The sequence below is a fragment of the Peromyscus eremicus genome, chromosome 3 (genome assembly GCF_949786415.1).
Source record: "Peromyscus eremicus chromosome 3, PerEre_H2_v1, whole genome shotgun sequence".
Classification (NCBI taxonomy): domain Eukaryota; kingdom Metazoa; phylum Chordata; class Mammalia; order Rodentia; family Cricetidae; genus Peromyscus; species Peromyscus eremicus.
The window spans coordinates 42,906,543-42,927,740 of NC_081418.1; the positions used below are offsets into that span (position 1 = coordinate 42,906,543).

At 44.0% G+C, this 21,198-nt stretch overlaps 1 long non-coding RNA gene across 3 annotated transcripts in view; it reads left to right on the plus strand.

Annotated features, from left to right (window-relative positions):
- LOC131906773 (uncharacterized) overlaps nt 1-20,953 on the plus strand; it is a 139,173-nt gene extending 118,220 nt beyond the window's left edge. The window contains exons 1-6 of one of the 3 annotated variants that reach the window (XR_009378196.1): nt 14,329-14,548; nt 15,908-16,007; nt 16,943-17,262; nt 18,224-18,462; nt 19,723-19,817; nt 20,722-20,953. This is a non-coding gene — a long non-coding RNA (uncharacterized LOC131906773). Of the gene's footprint in view, nt 1-10,773; nt 10,840-14,328; nt 14,549-15,907; nt 16,008-16,942; nt 17,263-18,223; nt 18,463-19,722; nt 19,818-20,721 lie in introns of those variants that run through there. The other 2 variants (XR_009378197.1, XR_009378195.1) reach the window with 2 other exon arrangements.
- Nucleotides 20,954-21,198: the final 245 nt, after the last annotated feature.

The following is a 21,198-nucleotide window of genomic DNA, read 5'->3' on the forward strand; positions in this document are numbered from 1 at the left end:
ACACTAAAGAGTAAGCAAACTGGACACGGGCATCCATCTCCCTCTGCATCCTGACTGTGGCTGCAATGTGACCAGCCACCTCAAGCACCTGCTGCCGTGCCTTGCCATCATCAAGGACCGTATACCCTTTGGAACTATGAACAAAAATAAGCCCCTCCTTCCTTCAGTTGCTTTTGGCGGGTGTTTGCTCACGGTGCTGAGACAGCCCGTTGCCAGTGAGAAAACTGGGTGGAGCTTGTTTTGGTCGGTTGCTGTCGTTGTTCACATGGGGGGTGGTGGCATGAAGGTCCTCATGAGCTTGTTAGACCTTCTCTCTGGGAGGAGGTCAATGTCAACTTCTTGAGCTGGTAGAACTGACTCCTCCTGACCTGCAAGTGTTCCCATGGCCGAGAGCAGTGCTAAGAAGTCAGCGTGAATTACGTCAGGGCCAGGACCTCTTTACAGAGATCTTGTTAGAGGAAAGCCTTCTTCCCAAATTAGTGCGACAGAATCATGGGAAGAACTAACTATTCAGGGACCAGCTTCAATTTAAGTGAGAGAAAAAAACATTCACGTTTGAGAGATTATGTTTTTTATAATATTTTTAATTTATTCTTTGAGAATTTCATACAGGTATACGATGTGTTTTGAGCATATCCATCCCAGTACCCCCCTCCAAATCCCCTTAGGACTTCCCAGCAGGCCCCCCTGCTGACTACATATTCTTTCCTTTTTTTCTTAATAACCCACTGAGTCCAATTACTGTTGTCCCTACGCATACATTTCTGAGGATCAAAAAGAGCAGATTGTGCATCTTTTCACCATGGAAAAATTGACAGTTGTGCTAAGTAATTCATGTTTGCCAGTTCAATTTGGCTACTTTGCGATGTGTATATATTACAAAAATTATGTTCTACATAATAAATATTTGTAATTGTTCATTTAGGTACTAACTGTATTTTTACCTTAAATTTTTTGATAATTTCATAGATGAGTGCTGAATCTACATCATTTCCACCCTACCTCTCTCACCTCCAATGTCTCCCATGTCCCTACCCCCTCTCAAATTCACGACCTATTCTTCTTTATTATTGTTACATATATATAACTATATATATATATTGCTATGCACAATACATAAACATGCATATATAAAACTTACTGAGTCCGTTTAGTGTTGCTCATATACACATGTGTTTAAGACCAACCACTTGGGATTGGATGACTTATCAGGTGATGAGACATTATTGTGACGTAGAACAGTAGATACTACTAGACATAGAATCTGAAATTTCCTAACCTCCTTTCATAATTAAAACCTCCCAGCTTTGTGACTTTGCTTATTTGTCCAACCACAGGGTCAGTGTGTTTAGAACATTGTCTTATTTTCTGTTCTTGTTGCTGTGATGAAATGCCCTGTCAAAAGCAACCTTAGGGAGCAGGGCTTCTTCTGGCTCTCTGTTCAAGGGAACAGTCCGTCATGGCGGGGAAGCCAAACAGCGGGAACTTGACGCAGCTGGTTGTATCCTATTAATAATTAGAAGGGGATGTTGAGGAATGCTTGTGCTCAGTTCCATTTCCTCATTTCATTCATTCCAGGACCCAGCCCAGGGAACAGTACCATCCACAGTGGCCAGGTCTTCCCACCTCAATTAATCTAATCAACAGTGTCTCCCACCGGCATGCCCAGAAGGCCACGTTCCGGGTGATTCTAGAGCTCAGCATGCTGACAGTTGGCATGAACCTCCACAGTCATCTGGGCCAAGGCTCAGTCTGTAGCTCCTCTGCATAGCAATCCCTGAAGTTGGAGCACACATCTCAAGGATATCTGCTCATAACAAAGGCGAAGGCGAGAGGAGGAACAGCGTTGATTTGGTGAAAATTTTTTCTACTGTAAATCCAATCTAACTCTCATACCGTGTTTTGGGGAACTTAGTAAGAAGTACTCTAATAAACCATTCCTGGGAACTCAACTCAGAGGAGACCGACTGCTTTATGTACCATCCCTCCAAAAACCAGGGAGAAGTCTAGGGATTAGTAGGTCTTCTGGTTTGTTTTGGTCACTATCTGTGGTATTCTGTGCAGTTCTTAGAGCATGTCCATGAAGTTTTCATTTGGTCTGGAATGATCAAGCAGTACTTTATCTCCAAATTCGCCTCCATTTCTCAGAGCCTGAACCCTGGAGGGAAGCTCAGAAAAACATGATTAGCAGTCAAGACAATGTTTATAGCTATTAGGATCCTATTAGAAAGCGATTTCCAGAATGATGCTGTGAGGAGCCCTACAGTCCCCTGTCAACAAAACATTCATATTGTAAAAACAATCATTCAAAGTCTCTGGAAAGCTTCCTAAGGGTATACAGCAAATGCTCGTTTATTAAGAAAATCTACTAAATTTCAGTAAGGGAGGGAACTTATGGCATCTAAACCCCCAAGCTGCTCCCTTGCTCCCACCCCTCTCCAGCCTAGGTTGTTGTGACCGGAGCTCCACCCTGCCCAGGAAGGCGGGGCTCTCAAGACAGTCAAGGCCTACAGTATCCCCATCTTGCCACGTCGATGTTGTAGGTGCTAAATTCCACCGCACTCCCTAAAAAAGTGCAGCCAAAAGGTGGGAGGACTTCATTTCTGTCCAAGCCTCCACTTAGATATGGTAGACTCATAAAACCGGGGACCAATAGCATCCACACTATTTCGAATGTGACAGGGCCTCCACACAGAGGCCGCTGCTCCCACTCAGTGCTCTTTTTGTGAAGCAGACACATCGGTCCAAGAGAAGCGGGAAACTGACAGTGCCCCATGTCCAAGAGGGGAGCCCTAGAGATTCCGTGTAAGGAAAGGGGCCAGTTCTGAGAACAGAGAGCGCTGATGAAAAGATACTGTGTTTTGGAAGAGGGCGTGGAGTTCACACTGAAGTCAGTCCTTGTGAACAATGGAGACTTGGGTAATAAGCAGTGAAGAGGAAACGTGGTTCCATGAGAGAAACAGACAAACTTTAGGTTGGTTGGTTTACTAGAGAATACCCGGGAAAGAAAGAACCAAGAAGAGCCCTCTGGGCTCAGGACAGATCTTGAAGACTGACCTCAGATACCACTGTGAAGATGCTTCCGTGGAACTGGATCGGTGTGGAGCAATGTATGCCCCAGAGCACCGTGGAGAAGAATAGTGCAATTAGATGGCATGGTGTGAGCCTAACAGGAAGGGGTCATGTCACCAGAGGCAGAAAACTTGAAGGAAAGCAGCAGAGAAAGAGGGAGGGATGGACAGACAGTCAGGTTTCCTGGAAGCACCGCCATCCCGGAGTGACTGTGCAGGTGACCGAATGTGTATGTACTGAACCTTCTAAGGGTAACACCAGCTGCTCCACTTGACACGTACATATGAGCAACAGCAGATGGGAAAAAGGACTCTCACCGAGTATATGGATGATTATAAGCCTTCCATCTAGAGAATCAGCAATCAGCATTGTTAGAAAACACTATTGGAAACACCCTATTGGCAATAAGAAAAACAAAGTAGAATATATGTCTCATATACAGGGAGGTAAACAGGAGTCAGTGGCAACTGCTTAGGAGGTAGCCTGGATGTCAGACTTAAAGACTTCAAGGCAGATGTTCAAAGAACAGAGGAAAGCATGCTTACGGAAGAAAGGGGTGCATGAAGAAATGTCCCACTAGCTAGGAATTGTCAGTGTAAATGGAGAGACAGAAATGACTTAAAATAATGGGAATTCTAGAGTTGAAAGTATAGTAACTGAAGTAAAAAAGTTCACTAGGAGTGCTCAGCCGTCGATTTGTACTAGAAGAATAATCAGCAGATTTATTTATTTATTTATTTATTTATTTATTTATTTATTTATTTTCAAACTGGGTCTCACTATGCAGCTGTGGCTGCAACTCCCTCTGTAGACCAGGCTGGCCTTGAACTCACAGAGATCTGTCTGTCTCTGCCTTGTGCATGCTAGGATTAAAGGGGAATGTGCCACAGTAGCCAGCAAGTCTGCGGATTTGAAGATAGAGGTTATTTGATCTCAAGATCAGACAGAGTGAAGAAATATGAAAAAGAGCCTCAGACAAATGTGGAATTACTCAAGAGACAGAATGCCTGAACGGAGTATGTGAACTTGTTCTAACTTAATAGAATCCCAAGAATGTTGACTAGGAAGGGAAAAAACAGGAATTACTCTTCATGGGTCGAGTTATTGTCTGGAAATCGTGGCGATGGTTGCACAATGTTGTCCGTGTGCTTCATGCCACTGAATTGTATGGTTAAAATGAGAAACTGCATTATGTACAATTTTTAAATAATCGTGGTGAATATATCAACATATGCACACCAGGAGCAAGGATTTAGTGAGATAATGGGCACCAAACACCTGAAATGGTTTGAAATACATTGGTCTACTTATCTAAGAACAACTTCTACACCTAGATACACCAAAGTAAAAGTGTTGACAGAGAATGAGAAGAATGGTGATAGCAACAAGATAAAGCAATAACAAAAGCAAAGCAAAACAAACAGGCTGAGGGTGTGTCACGGTGAAAGAGTGTTTACCTAGCATGCATGAGGCCCTGGGTTCAATCCCCCACACCACAAACAAACAACAACAAACACACGCAACAACAAGAAAGACACAGGCAAAAACATTGTGTACAAAAGAACCCAAATACGATAAACAACAGACTTCTCCACATAAACAGTGGATGCCAGGAGACAGTGGGAGATATATTCACAATGCTAGAAGAGACAAAGAGGGCACTTGTGTCCAGTAGAACCACCACTCAAAACAGAAGCAGAGGAGGAAGGTCTCAGGCAGATCTGTGAGGATGGAGGTAGAGGAAAAGGTCAAACGACCTTCCAGATGCCTTGAGTAAGAATGTTGCAGGTTCTTTGCCAATCGCTGATCCGTTGCAGTGTCCAAACTTTTGACACTGTGACATGACGTTGTCATCTATAAATATGTTGGACTGCTTTCATAGCTATCCAGGGACACATGAGGACATGCTAGTGTTAGAGGAATCTGCACATTTCAAGATTTCAAATAGAATTTTTAACCCAGAAAGAAATTGTGTAATTACTAAAGCGAGTTGTGCTTTATATCAAAGTTATAGCTGTTTGTGTAAAATGAAATGCTTTGCAGATTTTTATCAGTGTGGGATAGAGAAAGCCATCAGTTACAATTCCCAGAGACTTCTTCTAATGGCAATATGTGTGGTGAGTTTTTCCTTTCCTTCTCTTCTGTTCTGAGATCACAGCTAGCCATGAAAGAGGATAAGGATGGAAGTGAGCTGCGTGGCCTCCAGGAAGAGACGTGACCTAGTGACTTGCTTGCAGTATATTGATTCTTAAAAGGAAAATGATCTGCAGTGTGCCTTGGGTGAAACAGTTCTGATCCCTCTCTGTTAGTTCCCAGAAATGCAGCTGTCTGATCTTTCATGTCATCATGCTCAACCCTTGAAGGAAGTTGGGGATAGGTAAGGAGCTATTCCAGCTAAAGGCAGCAGCAACTCTACCTACAGACTCCCTACACAGGATACTGTTGCGCTGGAACTTTCTCTCTACTCTTTAACTTCCCTCTGTGATTTTTAAATGAATGTAAATCTTATGCAGACTTACACTGTGATGCCCACCACTATCTGGATTGTCATGAGCAGGCTCTGTCCTTTGCTGCTTCCCCCTGCACAATCCTAGTGTGGTTAGAAAGAGGCAGAATTATGACACAAACACACAGTATCTATCATGGAAATCGAATGATTGCAAACTTTTGCAACATAGTCTTCATTTTCCTCTTTTCTGAAGGGAGATAAGATTATTCATTGTTTAAATAGAATTTATAGGTAGTCTGAATATTTCAACATTTACTTCTGAAATATAAGCATGTTTTTTGTGAGGCAAACACAGTTCCACAATCATGCCTAACAAGAGCCACAAAAGTTTTAACATTATTAACTATTTATCCACATTTTAAATTTCCTTATTTGTCCCCTAAAATGTTGTTTTAAAACTGTGGTAAGTTGTACACAGTGTAAAGCATTCTGTTTTAACCATACAATTCAGTGGCATTAAGCACATTGACAACACTGTACAACCATCGCCACGATTTCCAGACAATAACTCGACCATCAAGAGTCATTCCCGCTTCCTCTCCCGCCCCTCCAAATGTCTTGTGATTCTGTTTAATTCAAACAAGATCTCATACTTCATTCAGGCATTCTGTTTATTAAGACTTTTTCTCTCTAGCATTGTCTCCTCGATCTATGGTCACATGCTCTGCGTTCTCATGACATCAGCTTTTTGTTGTCTGATTATTCCATGGAATATCCTGTGCTCTATATTATTCAATTGCTTCTTTATGCTATTATTGAACTTGTTCTTCTCTGTGTTTCTTGTAAACTGGAAGTTAGATCCAAAGGCTTGGTAAGAGTCAGGTACACTCTTGGGTAAAGTTCTCATGGATAATTCTGCATGCTTCCTACTGCATCATTTGAAGCCAGACATAATGTCTGATTGTCCCACAATTGGTGAGGCTAATATGGAGTCAGGGGTTAAGGAGACAGTCTCCTATTAAATAAAGTTTAAAAGACGAGAATTGATTATTGAACTTCTAGAAAGAATTACCCCTGCCTTAAATACTCATGTCATGTTGCCTAGCACGTAGGGCATAGTCTTCATCTTAGAGAGTGGAGGTGGAGGAGCTGGATGTGCAGATACGGACCCGGACTCTCAGCATTTGAGATGTGGAAGTAGGAGAATCAGGAGTCTAAGAAAACGCCCCAGCTATGAGAGAACCTGCCTAAAAAACAAACAACCAACCAACCACAGAAGGCAGAGGAGGAGGAGATCAAAGGATGGAGGCAAAGACAGAGACAGAAATATATACACGGAGAGAGAGACTAGCCTGTTTATGGAGTGGATGCCATGCTGAAGCTCTAGTTTATCCCAATGGGTAGCTGGCTAATCAGCACAGAATGAAATATGAGCTCTGGAAGAGACGATGTGTTCTTTGGGCCCCAGAAGGTTCTCCCAGCCTGGTCATTAACCAGAATTTCACCATAGGCAATTTTTTTCCCTGACTCTTAACTAATGACAGAACACTTTGGAAATTCAGATATTGGAGAATTGTTTTTACAATGTTCTAAAGTAAGTTGTGTGTGTGTGTGTGTGTGTGTGTGTGTGTGTGTTGACAAATCACTTTAAGTTCCAACATTTAAGAATTAAGGAAGAACATAGATTTGGACAGCAGTAAATAGATCTTTGGTTGTTTGCTGTGCAGCACAGATTTTAGAACAGGGGAAGCTGATTTCTTCTTCTGTGCTCCTCTCTTGACTTTTAGCTGCTATGGACTGAAGAGCCAACTCACTGAAGACTCACAAAATTAAGTTAAAGAATTTCATTGTTATTTTTAAACTAAGAATTTGAACCTCTCTGAAAAAAATAAGTTAATTTTAATCTCCAAATAAATACTTTGTTTTAGAGCAGTTAAATCCTGTGTCGGCTAGCCTCTGCCCAAGGTTGCCCTGGATTTCTGGGTCCCCAGAGGGCTTTTTGGTTCCTATTGTCTATTTATGTTCATTTTTTGTTTTGGTTATGTTGTTTTTCATCGAGGTGGTTGTTGTGAATTCTCTGCTCAGAGAACCAGAGTTTAACCTCAGGATGCTGTTAGATTTGTGTTTTTGATTTTGCAGCTAAAATTAAGTCATAGACCTTCTTTCCATTTCTTGTTTAACTTTTAACGACTCTAGAGTCAACCAGTTACCAACCAGATAGGAAAGGTGATTTTTAAAAAATCTCTTTGAGGGACTAATTCCTTGACAATAGCACCCCTGAGAGACCTGCATGGCCACACATCCCATGTCTCTTTAGGATTGCCAGTTGTTTGGAGACAAAGAGCCCACAGGGTTCATCACCAAGGCCCAGTACTCTACAGTCTGCTCACTGCCTTTGCTCACTCCTTTTCTTTTTTTTTCCTCCCCTGTCCTTCTCCCTTTCCATGGGTAGCATGGGCTGGCATGCTCCTCCGATTCTCCCGATTTCCACCAGCAAACTTGTTTTCTCAAAGGACCCTTCTGCTTCACATCAGCCTGTGGTTATGACACTCCGTGGAATCAAAGGAGTGGAGGACTCCCAGGGGAGGACAGGCCGTGCCTGGGTCTAGGTGCTGAACTCCCTGCTGGCCACCTTCCACCCGTTTGGAACTGCCAGCTGCAGTTTCTAGGCCAGGTTCTCCAGACTCTCAGAGTTCTGTGGGGATTATATCAGAAGCACCTGAACTACATCCAGTACTTTAAAATGCCTGGGAAATGTTACATATCACCCCCAACAAAGCCTGAAGAGATTGACTAGAATAATGAAAAACGTCATCCTTCGGTGGGGAGGGGTAGGAAGTCGTGGGGAGAACACGTCAGATAGGTCACTGCAAAGACCAGAGCCTGTACAAAGAAACTCCGATTGCCGTGCCATCAAGTGTAGACAGAGTATACAGGGCTGGGATTGGTACCATAGGCCAGCGATCCCAGCACTAGGAAAGCTCAATTGGGACGAACTTGAGTTCAAGGCCAGATTGAAGCTATTTAGTGAGACCCTGTCTGGAAAAAAAAAAATAAGATGGAGGCTGTAGCTCAGTTGGTAGAGCATTTACCTGGTATGCACGAAGCCTTGGGTTCCATTGCCAGCATTGCATACTGGGCATAATGGCACATGCTGGAAGTCCCAGCACTTGAGAGATGGCAGCAGGAGGATTAGAAGCTCAAGTTTATCCTTAGCTACAAGTTCAAGGCTACCCCAGGTGGCATGAGACTGCCTCAAATAATCAAACCAAAAGAAAACCACCATCACCAAATAATAATTAATAATAATAATAACAAAGTAAGTATAAAAGAAAGAATATAGATGTAAAAATGAGGCCAACTAGAATTTAGTTTTCAGTAAGATGTGGACAGTTTACCTTCCCTCTCTGAACCTCAGTTTATTCATCTATAAAATAAGGCTGATACTTTCTATTTTGTGATGATTTTAACTAATGTGTATTATTCATCAATTCAATGCCTACAATAATAAAACCTTATTTTTTCATAAATGTAGTTTATTTATAGATAAAAATCTGTACTTAAACCTCTTGCATGTGTGGTGGGGTGTGTGTGAATCTGATCATTGAAAACAGAAGTTGGAAAAGACATAGGCTGTACATGGCCACATCGGTCTCCCTTAAGATTCTGTCAAGCCAGGTGTAGTGGTACTTAACAGTGATCCTAACACTGAAGAGGTTGAGGCAAGACACCTCAGTTCAAGGCCACTGTTAAGTACATAACAAAACCCTGTATCAAAATAAAATTTATTTTTAAATTTCATGTCTAGGCGCAAGGTTCCAACTAGGAAATATATAAGGAAGCCCATACTCTCTGTGCTGACACAAGACCTTATTGCTGTGGATATTGCTCTGTATGCTGTGAATGTGTTGCTCTGATTGGTTAATAAATAAAATGCTGATCGGCCAGTAGCCAGGCAGGAAGTATAGTCGGGACAAGCAGAGAAAGAGAATTCTGGAAAGAGTCAGGAGTCGCCAGCCAGACACAGAGGAAGCAAGATGTGAAGACAGAACTGAGAAAAGGTACCAAGCCACATGGCTGAACATAAATAAGAATTATGGGTTAATTTAAATGTAAGAGCTAGTCAGTGGTAGGCCTGAGCTAATGGCTGAGCAGTTCAATTAATATAAGCGTCTGTGTGTTTACTTGGGTCCAAGCGGCTGCAGGACCTGCAGGTGAGAGAGATTTGTCCTGACCATGGGCCAGGTGGGACACAGGAAAACTTCAGCTACACCTTATGCTAGGGAAGACAGTTCTCCTGACCACACTGCATTTGCTGAAGCTCACCTATTCCACAACTTGATCCCTTTGTGTGTTTTCTGGTATTGTAACATTTATTTATTATTGTGTGTGAGTGTGCATGACATGGGTATGTGCTGTGCTGTCAATGAGGAAATCAGGACAACTAAGTGGAGTTGATTTTTTTCCTTCTACCTTTACGTGGGTTCTGGGGACCCAGCTCAGGTTGGGAGGCTTGTGCAGACAATGCTTTTATCCACTGAATCATCTTGTTACCACCTACCACCCGCCAGCCCTGAGTTAAGACAAGCTTTTAGTTTACAGCCCAGGCCGGCCTTGAACTCACTGCATTCACTCCTCCTGCATCAGCCTGTCAGGTGCTGGAATTATATACATGAGCCTCCAGCTCTCTCCATGATGTTGACACAGCCCGGGCGGTGAGCCACCTGGCTATGTACAGAGACTTGGGATTTGGAGTAGGAAGAAAACAGGATGGAGATGAAGTCCATGGAAAAGATGCCACAAGAGAGGAACATTGGCGCTTAAGTTTTCAGCCTCGGAACACCAAGCCACAGACCTATTTTCCCAGAGGAACCGTGCATTGTCCCCCTCTATCTCAGTCCCAAGGGACTGTCCTAAGTATCTCCCCAATGCCCTTTCACCCCCAGTCACAGCCGTCTCAATGTTCGTCCCTTTCTCTAGACTCACTTGAGAGTTACCACCTTTCCCACAGTGGCCCAGGTTAACAATGAGGAGCCAGGAGCTCTCTAGCATCCTCTGGAACTCTAGTCATGGCCCCTACTAGATGTTTGGTAGAGCGTCATTACAGAGATGACTCCTGGACTCCAGCTTTCAGCATAGTGTTCAATGGTGCAGGCCAGATGGATTTGGAGCATGTATTCTGATTGAAGCCGAATTTATCCTTTATTATTTGAAAGACTCTAACAAGTTTGTTTTTTAATCTTTTCCATCAGCACATTATTATTTATTGTTCTTAATACCTTGAGGCTACTTGAAGACAGTCTTAAATTTCAAAGTTGGTAAGTAAACAAATGTTTCCTAATAACATCTTCAGGCAAGCACCCAAAGGTCTCATTTTCAACATGATGTTTGGGTCCCCCTAATTGTCCTTTAGGATTGTGCCTAACCACATTTATAATCACTTAAAAAATAGACTCTTAGACACAAAGTTGCTTCACAATTTATTTGTTCTTCTTAATCACCATATTCAGACAAAATGAAAAACAAAGGCAAGTAGGTTAAAATCCGGCATTATTTGAACTCTAAATATATGAAATCACAGAGGCTGTGTGGAGGATTCACATGATAGCTGTTCAGAGATCATTTCTCACCGGTCCTGAGAGGAGAAGTATGTTCAGAGGGGCAGTTAGTGGGTTAGGTAGAGAAACACAGGTAGTCTGTATGGTCCCACGGGGATGTCCACGGCTTCCAGTTTTACTCCTGAGTCTGCTAGAAACTGAGATGTTTAATGCTGAGGTTGGTACTGAATACCTTCTTTTAGAAAAAAAAAAGAGATTTATTTTATGTGTATGAGTGTTTTGATTGCATGTATGTAAATGCACTGTGTGCATGCCTGGTGCCATGGAGGCCTGAGGGTGCCAGAAGACCCCCTGAAAAGGGAGTTATAGATGATTGTAAACTACCATGTGGGTGTCCCCAAGTCTTCTGCAAGAGCAGCAAGTGCTCCTAGCTCAAGGCAACTCCCTAACCCCTGGAGGTCTTCTTCATTTATCTTGATCATCTGAGACTCCAGAAAAGTACTTCTCTCTCTTCCTACTGTGACCAAGAGGAAAGCTGGGAAATAGGGTCAACTAGGCAAATTATGGCAACTGATCCTTAAATCTCAGTGAGTTGACCCGGTACAACTGTACCATTCTTCTCACAGTCCAGAGCACACTTAGAAGAGGAGGTGTGTGACACGGGATCACAAAGCCATCTAGTAATTCTGGTACACAGGCTTCTTCCAAACTGTGACCCTGTCATCCCCAAGGTTCCCTCCATTCAGCCAATAGGACAGAAATCCTTCAGAAAATACTGCATAGGAAGCTTGATAGTGACAGAGTGAGGAGACAGGTAGCCATTAGCATTTAGTCACAAAAATGTGGCCAGTGGTGCTCAACTTCTAGAGAGGTTAGGAAGGATGGGCTAGAGCTTTATGCCCATCTCACACCAGTTTCTGCCACAGAGGATCCCTCAAGGCAAGCATATAGTCTTGTCCTGTGTCACTAAAAATGTACAAAGTAAGTGTGCTACCATTTTTGATTCAGTCACCCCTAGATCTTCCACTTGGCACTTAGTTATTTTAGGGGAAAAAATCTGTCCTTCAGCATCAGTATCTATCTCATGATTCCCATGAATCAGTTCACATAGGAACTTGCTTGTTTTTACATAGGCCTCTCTAGAGTCTCCGGATACCTGGACGAAGACGATGTAGAGGTGTGGACTGTAAACTGCTCTTGAGCTTGCTCCTTGCCTGCCTTACCTGATGGTTCCCGTGCTAACACTGGCTTGGGATCTGCATGAAGCCACATAGATTATATAACAAAACTATTACATAAGACCTATGAGATTATAATTATGTTATAAGCATTTAAAAAATTACTTTCATACCTGTGTTAGTCCATTGGGGCTGCCAACACAAAACACTGTAAGTTGAGTGGTTTGTACACAGTGGACATTTGTGTCTCACCATTTTGGAAGCAGGAAAACCAGCAGCTTTGGTATCTGCTGAAGGCTGCTTTCTGGTTCATGGATGAAACCTTCTCACTGGGCCCACATGTGGTCCAAGAGGTGAGAGGGTCCCTTTGGGAACATTGTTTTTTTTTTTTTTTTTTTTTTTTTTTTCTATTATCAGCTTGATACAGTACAAATTCTTATCCTAATAGTGAAATGTTTCACTGAAGCTTGCCCAAAGCTTGAGTAAACCCAAAATTTATTATACGCCACAGTCATCCCAGGGTCTCTTTGGGGACTTTTTTATGGGCTCTGGGCCTGTGAGCTAATCACTTCCTTGAGTCCCATTTCTAAATCATTTTAAGGATTAGGTTTTGATGTATGAATTTGAGGGAGACATAAACCTTCAGGCCATTGTGACGCCTCTTCAAAAAAATATTTTAACAGTGTTTGGAAGGCTTTTGATAGGAAGTTTGTGAGTTTGAGGCTGGTCTGAACTCCAGAAGCCATATCTCCACTCAAAAAAGAAAAGTTTTTGTTTTTTAATCAATCAACGTGCTTTTTGTAGTTGTCATGGTTCCGTAATCGTCTGCAACCTTTCTTCCTGTGTCCCTCATTAACCAGTTTACAAAGGCTATTTCATAGTCCAGCCGTGGTAGAGACATTATTTCTCCCCATTCACTCGAATTGCGGCTTTAGCTTTCTCAAGTAATGTTGTTCATTTCTTGTACAATGATATGGACTGTGAGCCGACATGGACAGGTCGTGGTGTCCACCAGGAGCTGTTTTTCCAGTGTTGGTGACTTTATGCTGGTCAGACTAGACTTTTCTTTTCTAATCAGGTTATACCTTTGTGTGACTTAACGGGGTTAAGAGTATAGTCTTCGTGAATGTGTACGTTCATTTCTTTATGCATTTAGCCATTCCAAAATATTTATTGATTACCTTTTGTAGACAGTGTGTTAGGTACTGGAGACAGGACAAATAATAGTAGGTATAAGGTCTTTGTCCTATGGAGCTTATTAGAAAAACATATTCTAAATAAATAATAATGCTAAATATTAACTATAATTGTTATGCTTATATGGCAAACTTATTTTCTTCCTAAACTTGAATAATATTGAATCATAAAACTAGCTTTTTCCCTTAGAGTAATTATTCATTGCTTCTTCTAGTCATTTAAACCATTCATTCATTCATTCATTCATTCAATCAATATAAAACTACTTATCAAGATCTTTGCTAAGTTTTCAGAATACAAACATGAAATGACAAGATTTCCATCTTCGAGGGTCACAGTATGGATTTCCCGTACTGTTTTCTGGTTGCTGTGCCAGGGTTTCCTGACTGAAGAGACTTAAGGAAGGAAGGGTTTGTCTGACTGACAGTTCAAGGGTTAGTCCATCATGGCGGAGGAGGAATGGCAGCAGAGGCATGAGGCAGCAGGTGGATCGCATCTGCAGTCAGGAACGGCAACGGTGTGTGTGTGTTCTCCTGTCTAATTCTGCTGCTCCTTGACACCGGCTGGTGGGATGGTGCTGCCCACATTTAGGGCAGATCTCCCACTTTAGTTAAACCTTTCTGGAAACATCATCAGAGACATGTCCAGAAATTTGTCTCCTGGATAATTTAGTCAAGTTGACAGTGAGGATTAATTATCACACATGTCCATAATGCTGACACTTGGATGGCAGAGGCAGGAGGATTACAAGTTTGAAGCTACATAGTGAGTTCCAGACTAGCCTGGGCTTACCTAGAGAACCTGATTTAAGAAAGGATGGAGGGAGGGAGGGGGAGAGGGAGGAAGGACGAAAGGGAGTCACAGCCTATCTGGTTAACAGACTGTCCTGCATGTCACACAGAACGGTGTGACCAGTGTCATAATGGAGAAGGGTACACAGCATAGTGGGACTAGGAAAATGAGGCCTTCCACCTGTCCAAACAAGGAAATGTCTGAAGGAAGCAGCACGTGGACCCGTGTTTGAGGTGAATGAGCCCTTCCTCAGGACACGAGGCAGGAACGGCTTGAGATGTGTTCTCCTCCCCACTCCCGACGTATGACATGGAAGGGAAGTTGGGAAGGAGCCTAAATTGTCAATTTCCCACACTCGGCGAGGCCGGGAGGTCAGGTCTCACTAAAGGAGTGTGAGCAGAAATGGTGTGTTGCATCATGTCCTCGCCAGGGTTGTCATGAGCTGGGAATGAAGAACTCGGAAGCTTTAAGGATGGCAGAGCTGTAAAACGGAAGGAACCTGGAGGGACCGTTACAGAATACAGAAACCGCCTTCTGTTTTGTTAATCCTGGTACATTACAGCTTGCTTATTATAGCAGCAAGCTCTGCTATCATTAGTACAAGACATCCAAGCAAAGAGAGCAGTGTAAGCAAGCAGTTGGAAGAGTGTCTGACGCATGGCGCATGCTCAGTGTTACACCAAGGGCGTTGTGAGGAAGCCGAAACAGTGTAGTGGTGCCAGAGCCTAAAGTAGGTGGGTGACTGGTAGGCGTGAGGGTGGTATGGCGGGATAGATAGCCATGTCCTGATCACCAGGAACTCTGAACACCATCCTGGAGAATGTACCTTTAATCAAGTGCAAGGGAAACCACTGAGGAGTGTAAAAAGGAGAGTGGCATGGCTTTTGGAATAGTAGAATCTCTGTGGAACACTCTAGAACCTGCCTGGATTTTCATCCAACGAAAGGTCCTGATCCAAAGATGAACAACAACAAGATTTTAGAACCAGAAAGCAGCGTAGTCTGGTCAAGGCCATTTTAACAAATCAGGCCCGGAAGTACCTTTGCCAAGATCGCCCAGCTAACCGCGGCAGAGCAGGGCCTGGAAGGAGAACCGCCTTGTCACCGGCCCTACGCGTCCGGTGGCTCCTCCCACTGTGCCACAGCGCTCGCTCCGAAGCCGAAGCCGTGGAGACCAGCTGCTGTGCCTGCATATTCGGTTCCCTAATGAAGGCGTTAGGGATTTGGAGGCAGGGTATTTTCCGTGGAAGGTCGTCTTTTCTCTAATTCCTCATCTGGCCTGAACCACTATTTTGGAAAAGTGCCATTTTTCAACATCAGATTTCCCTGGGGGACAATCAGGGATGTGCCGAGTGGCCTGCGGGGTGCCCTTGTACTTTCTGAGTTTTTGTTGGGAGGATGAGAGCAAAGTGGCAGTGGTTTGAGATCCTGTAAACACTGCCTGGTCCCTTGGCAGCCGGGTATCTGCTGGCTCACGCAAAAGGGCTGTGGTTCAGCTGGCCCGCTGACCACCTTTAGGGGTCAGAGTCAAACGTCTTCTTCGCTTGTCTGTTTAAAAGGTCAGCCAGCTAAATTATACTATCATTTTCTGTTCATCAGCTCACTGCCTCTGGCTTTTATGTATGGTTAGATTAATCCATTATTCGTTTAAATTATTTTCAGTCATATGCAGTAGGACATATATTTGTTTTCAATGGCAAGCCGGAGTTAAGGGACCGCCATCCTGATGCCAGCCTCAGAGAATAAGGACACGTGGTCTGATGTAAGTAGGACAGGCTGGGACTGAACTGTTTTACAGCTGGGGTGCCAGAGCTCAGGCTGAGGAGCAAATTGAGGTAACAGAGGAACGTAATTGGTCAAAGCCTCAGACAGACAAGTGTGGTGTCTCACACGGAATCCCAGTACTCGGGAGGTAGAGGATCACCATGAGTTAGAGTCTAGCCTGAGCTACATCATGTGAGTTCCAGGCCAGCCTAGGCTACAGAGTAAGATTCTGTCTCAAAGGGAGAAAATGTCTCTGCGATGTTAGGGGGAAATATAGTTCCTAAATGTTTAGTGTTTTCTAATCTATACTTTTATAACCATTGTCTTCTTGTCTTTCCTGGCACTGTCTTTGCCCTCCTGGCTTGTTGCTCAGTTGAAAGCATGGTTGGTTGGTAATGAAGATGTGGCATGATGAGGTATTAAGGAAGGTAGATAGGGTTGTTGTCTGGGTCCCTGAGAAGTGCATCAGTGGCTCTTAAGCACTGAGAAGTGTTTGGTTTTTCAAATTAGACAGATGCTTGCTACTCACTATGAGACCTTAGGCACATTTCTTAATTTATCTGAGCGTTTGTTTCCTTATTTGTGATTGGGGAAAATAACCCCTGGGGTTGTGAGGTGAGATGGATTGAGAGATGCCCAAAAGATGAGAAAAGCAAGCCTCTGGGGATGTCGGTGAGGGAGTTTCCAGAGGCGGTTTAGATGAGGAGGATGCCGACCAAATCTAGTGGTTTCACCCACTGAGCTTCCATTCTGAATGGATTATTAAGTGGTGGAACTATGGGAGGTGGCGCCCTGTTGGGAAAAGTGAGTTGCTGTGGATGTGCCTCTGAAGGTCCTAGCCGCCTCCTGTTATTTCTCTCTGCTTCCTGGCTGTTACAAGGTGATCAGGTTTTCTTCTCCACCTTCTTCCTCTGTGCTGTTCTGCCTCACCAGGCTCAGAAACAAGAGAATCAGTCGAGCATGAGCTGAGACCTTTGAAACAGCAAGCGAACGAGCCATTCTTTGCTCAAGTGGTTTCTTGGGTGGTGTGTCTCAGCGATAAGAATGCTCACACGGAAACATTAAATGCACCAGCACATGAAAGTCCCTTCTCGGTGGGAACAGAGTAGGCTCCTAAGTCATTTCCTTCTTGAGATACTGAGAAGATCTCATTCATAACATTTCTTCCCCTGAGCTCCAAAGAGTGAGCAGATGAAGACCAAAACTTCTTTCTTAGTCAGTTCCAGTTGTGATAAGGACACGTCAAAGACCAGGTATGTAGCCGGGTGGTGGTAGTGCATACCTTTAAACCCAGCACTTGGGAGGCAGAGCCAGGCGGATCTCTGTGAGTTCGAGGCCAGCCTGGTCTACAGAGTGAGATCCAGGACAAGGCACCAAAACTACACAGAGAAACCCTGTCTTGAAAAAACAATAAACAAACAAACAAACAAATAAATAAAAAGATCAGGTGTGTAATAAATATATTCTTGTTTCTCAAAATTGCAACCACTAGAAGTTCAAATCAGGGCACTAGCACAGTCGGGGTCTGGTGAGGATCCATCCAGAACCTTCCAGGACACTAAGTGCTGGCTTCCCATGATACCTTTTCATGGAATGAAAGAGTGAGAAAGTTTCCTATAGAGCCTTTTTTTTTTTCAGGGCACAAACCCCACTCATGAGGGCTCTGCTCTCACAACGTAACCACTTGCTGTGGACCCAGTCTCCTAATACCATCTGCGGTGGTGTGAGTGAGAATGTTTCCTACAGGCTCACATATTTGAACACTTGCCACCAAGTTGGTGCTGCTGTTTGGAGAGGTTACAGAGCTTTTAGGAGGTGGAAGAAGTATATCATTGGGGGTAGACTTTGGGGTTTAGAGCCTCACGCCTTTTACTGTTCCCTCCCCTTCTTTCCTCTGTGTTGATAAGACGTGATAAGCCAACTTCCTGCTCCTATGTCCATGCCATGCCTTCCCAACCATAATGCGCTCTTTCTCCCTCTGGAACCAAAAGCCAAAAGAAACTCTTCGTTAAGTTGCTTTTGGTCTTGATATTTTATCACAACAACAAAAAGTAACTGGCAATCTATCCCTCGGCTGGGGGAAATAAGGGTGGCATGAGAGTAGCATATCCACCCACAGGTTTGGGAGGGAGGTGTTATTCAGCTCATACCAACTTTGATGATTGATGGAGATGAACCGTGAGGTCTAATAGGAATGCCATGTTTCACCGTCAGGTAGACAAGCTCCATCACAAGTAACATTTGATCAAGAAAGGCTTGTGCAAGCTGAGGTTGGAAGCTGGGTTAGGAAGAGGACTGTGCTTTGGCGAAGAGCTAAGTGATAGTCTTACTGTGAGCAGACTTCCAATGAGAGGAAGGAAGATAGAGGTGGGCTAAGCATGGCCTGTGTGTTCTTCAGCATGGCATCAGTCTGATGCAGCTACTCATCTACAAGAGGAGGAACAAGAAGGAAGGTAGGAGGAGCCAGGAGAGTCACACCACAGAGAAGAAAACTCCCGAAGCATTTCTCCCAGTATTTCCCTCTCCTGTGCCCTTTGTTTCCTGCTTATGACTTTGCAGCCACTCTGCTCATGAGAACCAGAGGTGCCAGGGCAGCTTCGGGGTACAAAAGGGCTGGGAGCAAGGTGTATGGCAAGGGTGAAAAGGTTGCGTTGGTCATTGGTTAAGAAAAGCGTAGACAGCTTGAATCTGGAAAGCAGAGTGTAAGTTCAGAAGCAGAGCTCAGAGGTCTGAAGGGAGGAGGAACTGTCAGAGACCTATTCCAAATAGGAGTTGGAATCCCCAGTCATGGAAGCAGGGAGACGGGGCCACAGGTTTCAGATGGCTTTGGAGCTGACTTAGGAGATCTGGAGCCTGTATCTCTTGGAGATGGCACTCATCTGTGGCACTGGGTTCTATTACACTCTGCTCCAGCTTCCAATCTTTAAAACATAAGCCTATTTTGCGATCATAAAGCTCACACATGCTCACCATGAAAAATTCAGAAATGCAGAGGGAATATAAAGAAGAAATGACCTGTAATCTCACTGCACAGGAAAGCTAATGTTAGCATCGACTATGATTCTAGTCAGCCTTCCTCCTATGCATATGATTACATACATAAGGTGATTCTGTCTATACGGTTTAATTTTGCATGCTGGTTTGTTTTTTTTTACTTAAATGATAATATAATCATTTCCCCATGTTATTAAGAGTCCTCTGTAATTAAGCATCATTTAAAATGACATTTTCCCCTGGTTTTAAGCACATCTGGACCAATTTCTACCAATTAATGAAAATCCCTAGAGAGACCTTTTTTGGGGCTGGTGAATAGGGTATTCCCAAAGGTGAGGGCTTCTCAGGGGCCTGTGAATGATAACACACTGTGAAGGACTTCCTCTCTCAAAGATTTCTCATATTACCAACCACTGATACCAGGGAGGATCAGAGGATGACAGCCAGCACCTTTACTGTGAAAAGCAAAAATAGCCTAAGCCTGTGCATGTGTGAAGCCTGGGTTTACCTCCAGCATTGGGGGAAGAATGATATGCCTTTCCTGTCTACACATCACTGTTTGATACTTGAAAGAACCACTGTGTTAGTCCAGAGGGCTGCCATAACAAAACTCCACAGACTGGGTAGTTTAAATAACAGCAATTCTTCATGGTTCTGGAAGCTGCCAGTGTAAGGCCAATGTGTCAGCAAGTTGGTTTCTGACTGAGTTTTTTCCTTAGGCTGCACACAGCTACCTTCTTGCTGAATCCCCACATGGTCTCTCCTGATTTGTTTATTTGGGAGTGCTGGGAGTCTGACCCGGGTCCCTGAACAGGTAAGTCAAGTGCTTTACCATCAAGCTCAGCCCTGGCCCTGAATATCCTCGTGCTGGATGAGACCCCACCCTAAGGCCTTCATTTTAACTACACTATCTCTTGAAAGCCCTTATCTGCAAATACTGTTGTTTTCTGAGACACTGGGGGTTAGGACTTCCACATGCATTAGCTTGGGGGTACATAAGTCAGCCCTTAACCACAGCTCTTCAGTGAAATACGAGTTCTTGGGGGCTCTAGGTTTGAGGAACCCCAGCCATGACAGCTGCTGGTAAACAAACACTCACCTCCCAGAAAACAGTGCCATCAGCACTGACAGTCACCGCTGTCAGGAATCTGCACTTTCCCGGCATCCAACAAGTCACCAGCTGCGCAGGCACCGATTGCCTGAAAGACAGGAGGCCTCAGTCCTCAGGGAAATTCATGAAATCGCTCTGGGACTGTGGCCCAGGAGGGCAAGGAAAGATCTGCCGAGGTCCGAGGGAAGAGTCCTCTAAAGACGTTCTCTCGAAAGCCAGGCTGCTCAAAGGGTGCCTTTACTGCATTTTTGTGTGTATTTTTCTGTATCTAGACTCTAGTGCTCGGCATCTTTTTATATGTGGTCATTTATTATGGAGAATTTGCAGTTGCATCTCAAAGGTACTTTTTTTTTTTTTTTGCTCCCTCCCCAAAAGGACATTCTGAAATTTAAAAGTGAGGCCCCCTCAGGCATTCACCCCCTTCCCACCAAATTCTAAAACGTTTGAAGACAACGATAGTAGGTGGTATTCCCTTTTTCGAAACAGTCCAAGTTTCTTACCCACGTACCCCGCAGTCCCAGCCGATGGAATGCAGGTGGTAGAAGCGAGCTGCATCCATGTGGGGCAGTTTCGTTCACCCTCTTTCTTTTCCCTCTCCATGCTTTAGATCACATCTGCTTCCTCGGTGCTGGTCTCTGACTGAAGACAATGGGGCAGCGCCGCCACCGCAGCAGACTTCTGGTGGACAAGAGGCGTGAGTGACTCGTCAGCTGTTATTGTAAGCCGCGGAGGTTTTCAGGGTCACTTGTTCCTGGAGCATAACCATAATTTTCCTGTTGGATTTGCCACTCCAACCTATCATTCTTCCACAAAAGTCAGTAAAAGATGGCTTTCTGAGACTCTGCCTGACTTTTAATGAGAGCGACTGCAAAGGTACACGCCTCAGTGTGGGTGCTGACCGGTAGGTAAAGTCACTTGTCATCTGCGTGACCTGCTTCCACACACCACCGCACCCCTCACCTGCTTCACAGTCCTGCTTCACTGGCTTCATACCCCGGCTCTTTGAAGCCAACTAGGAAGGTCAAACATCAAGTGGCTATTGTATTTGTACTGAATGGGCATTCACTAAGTTCTTGTGAACTAC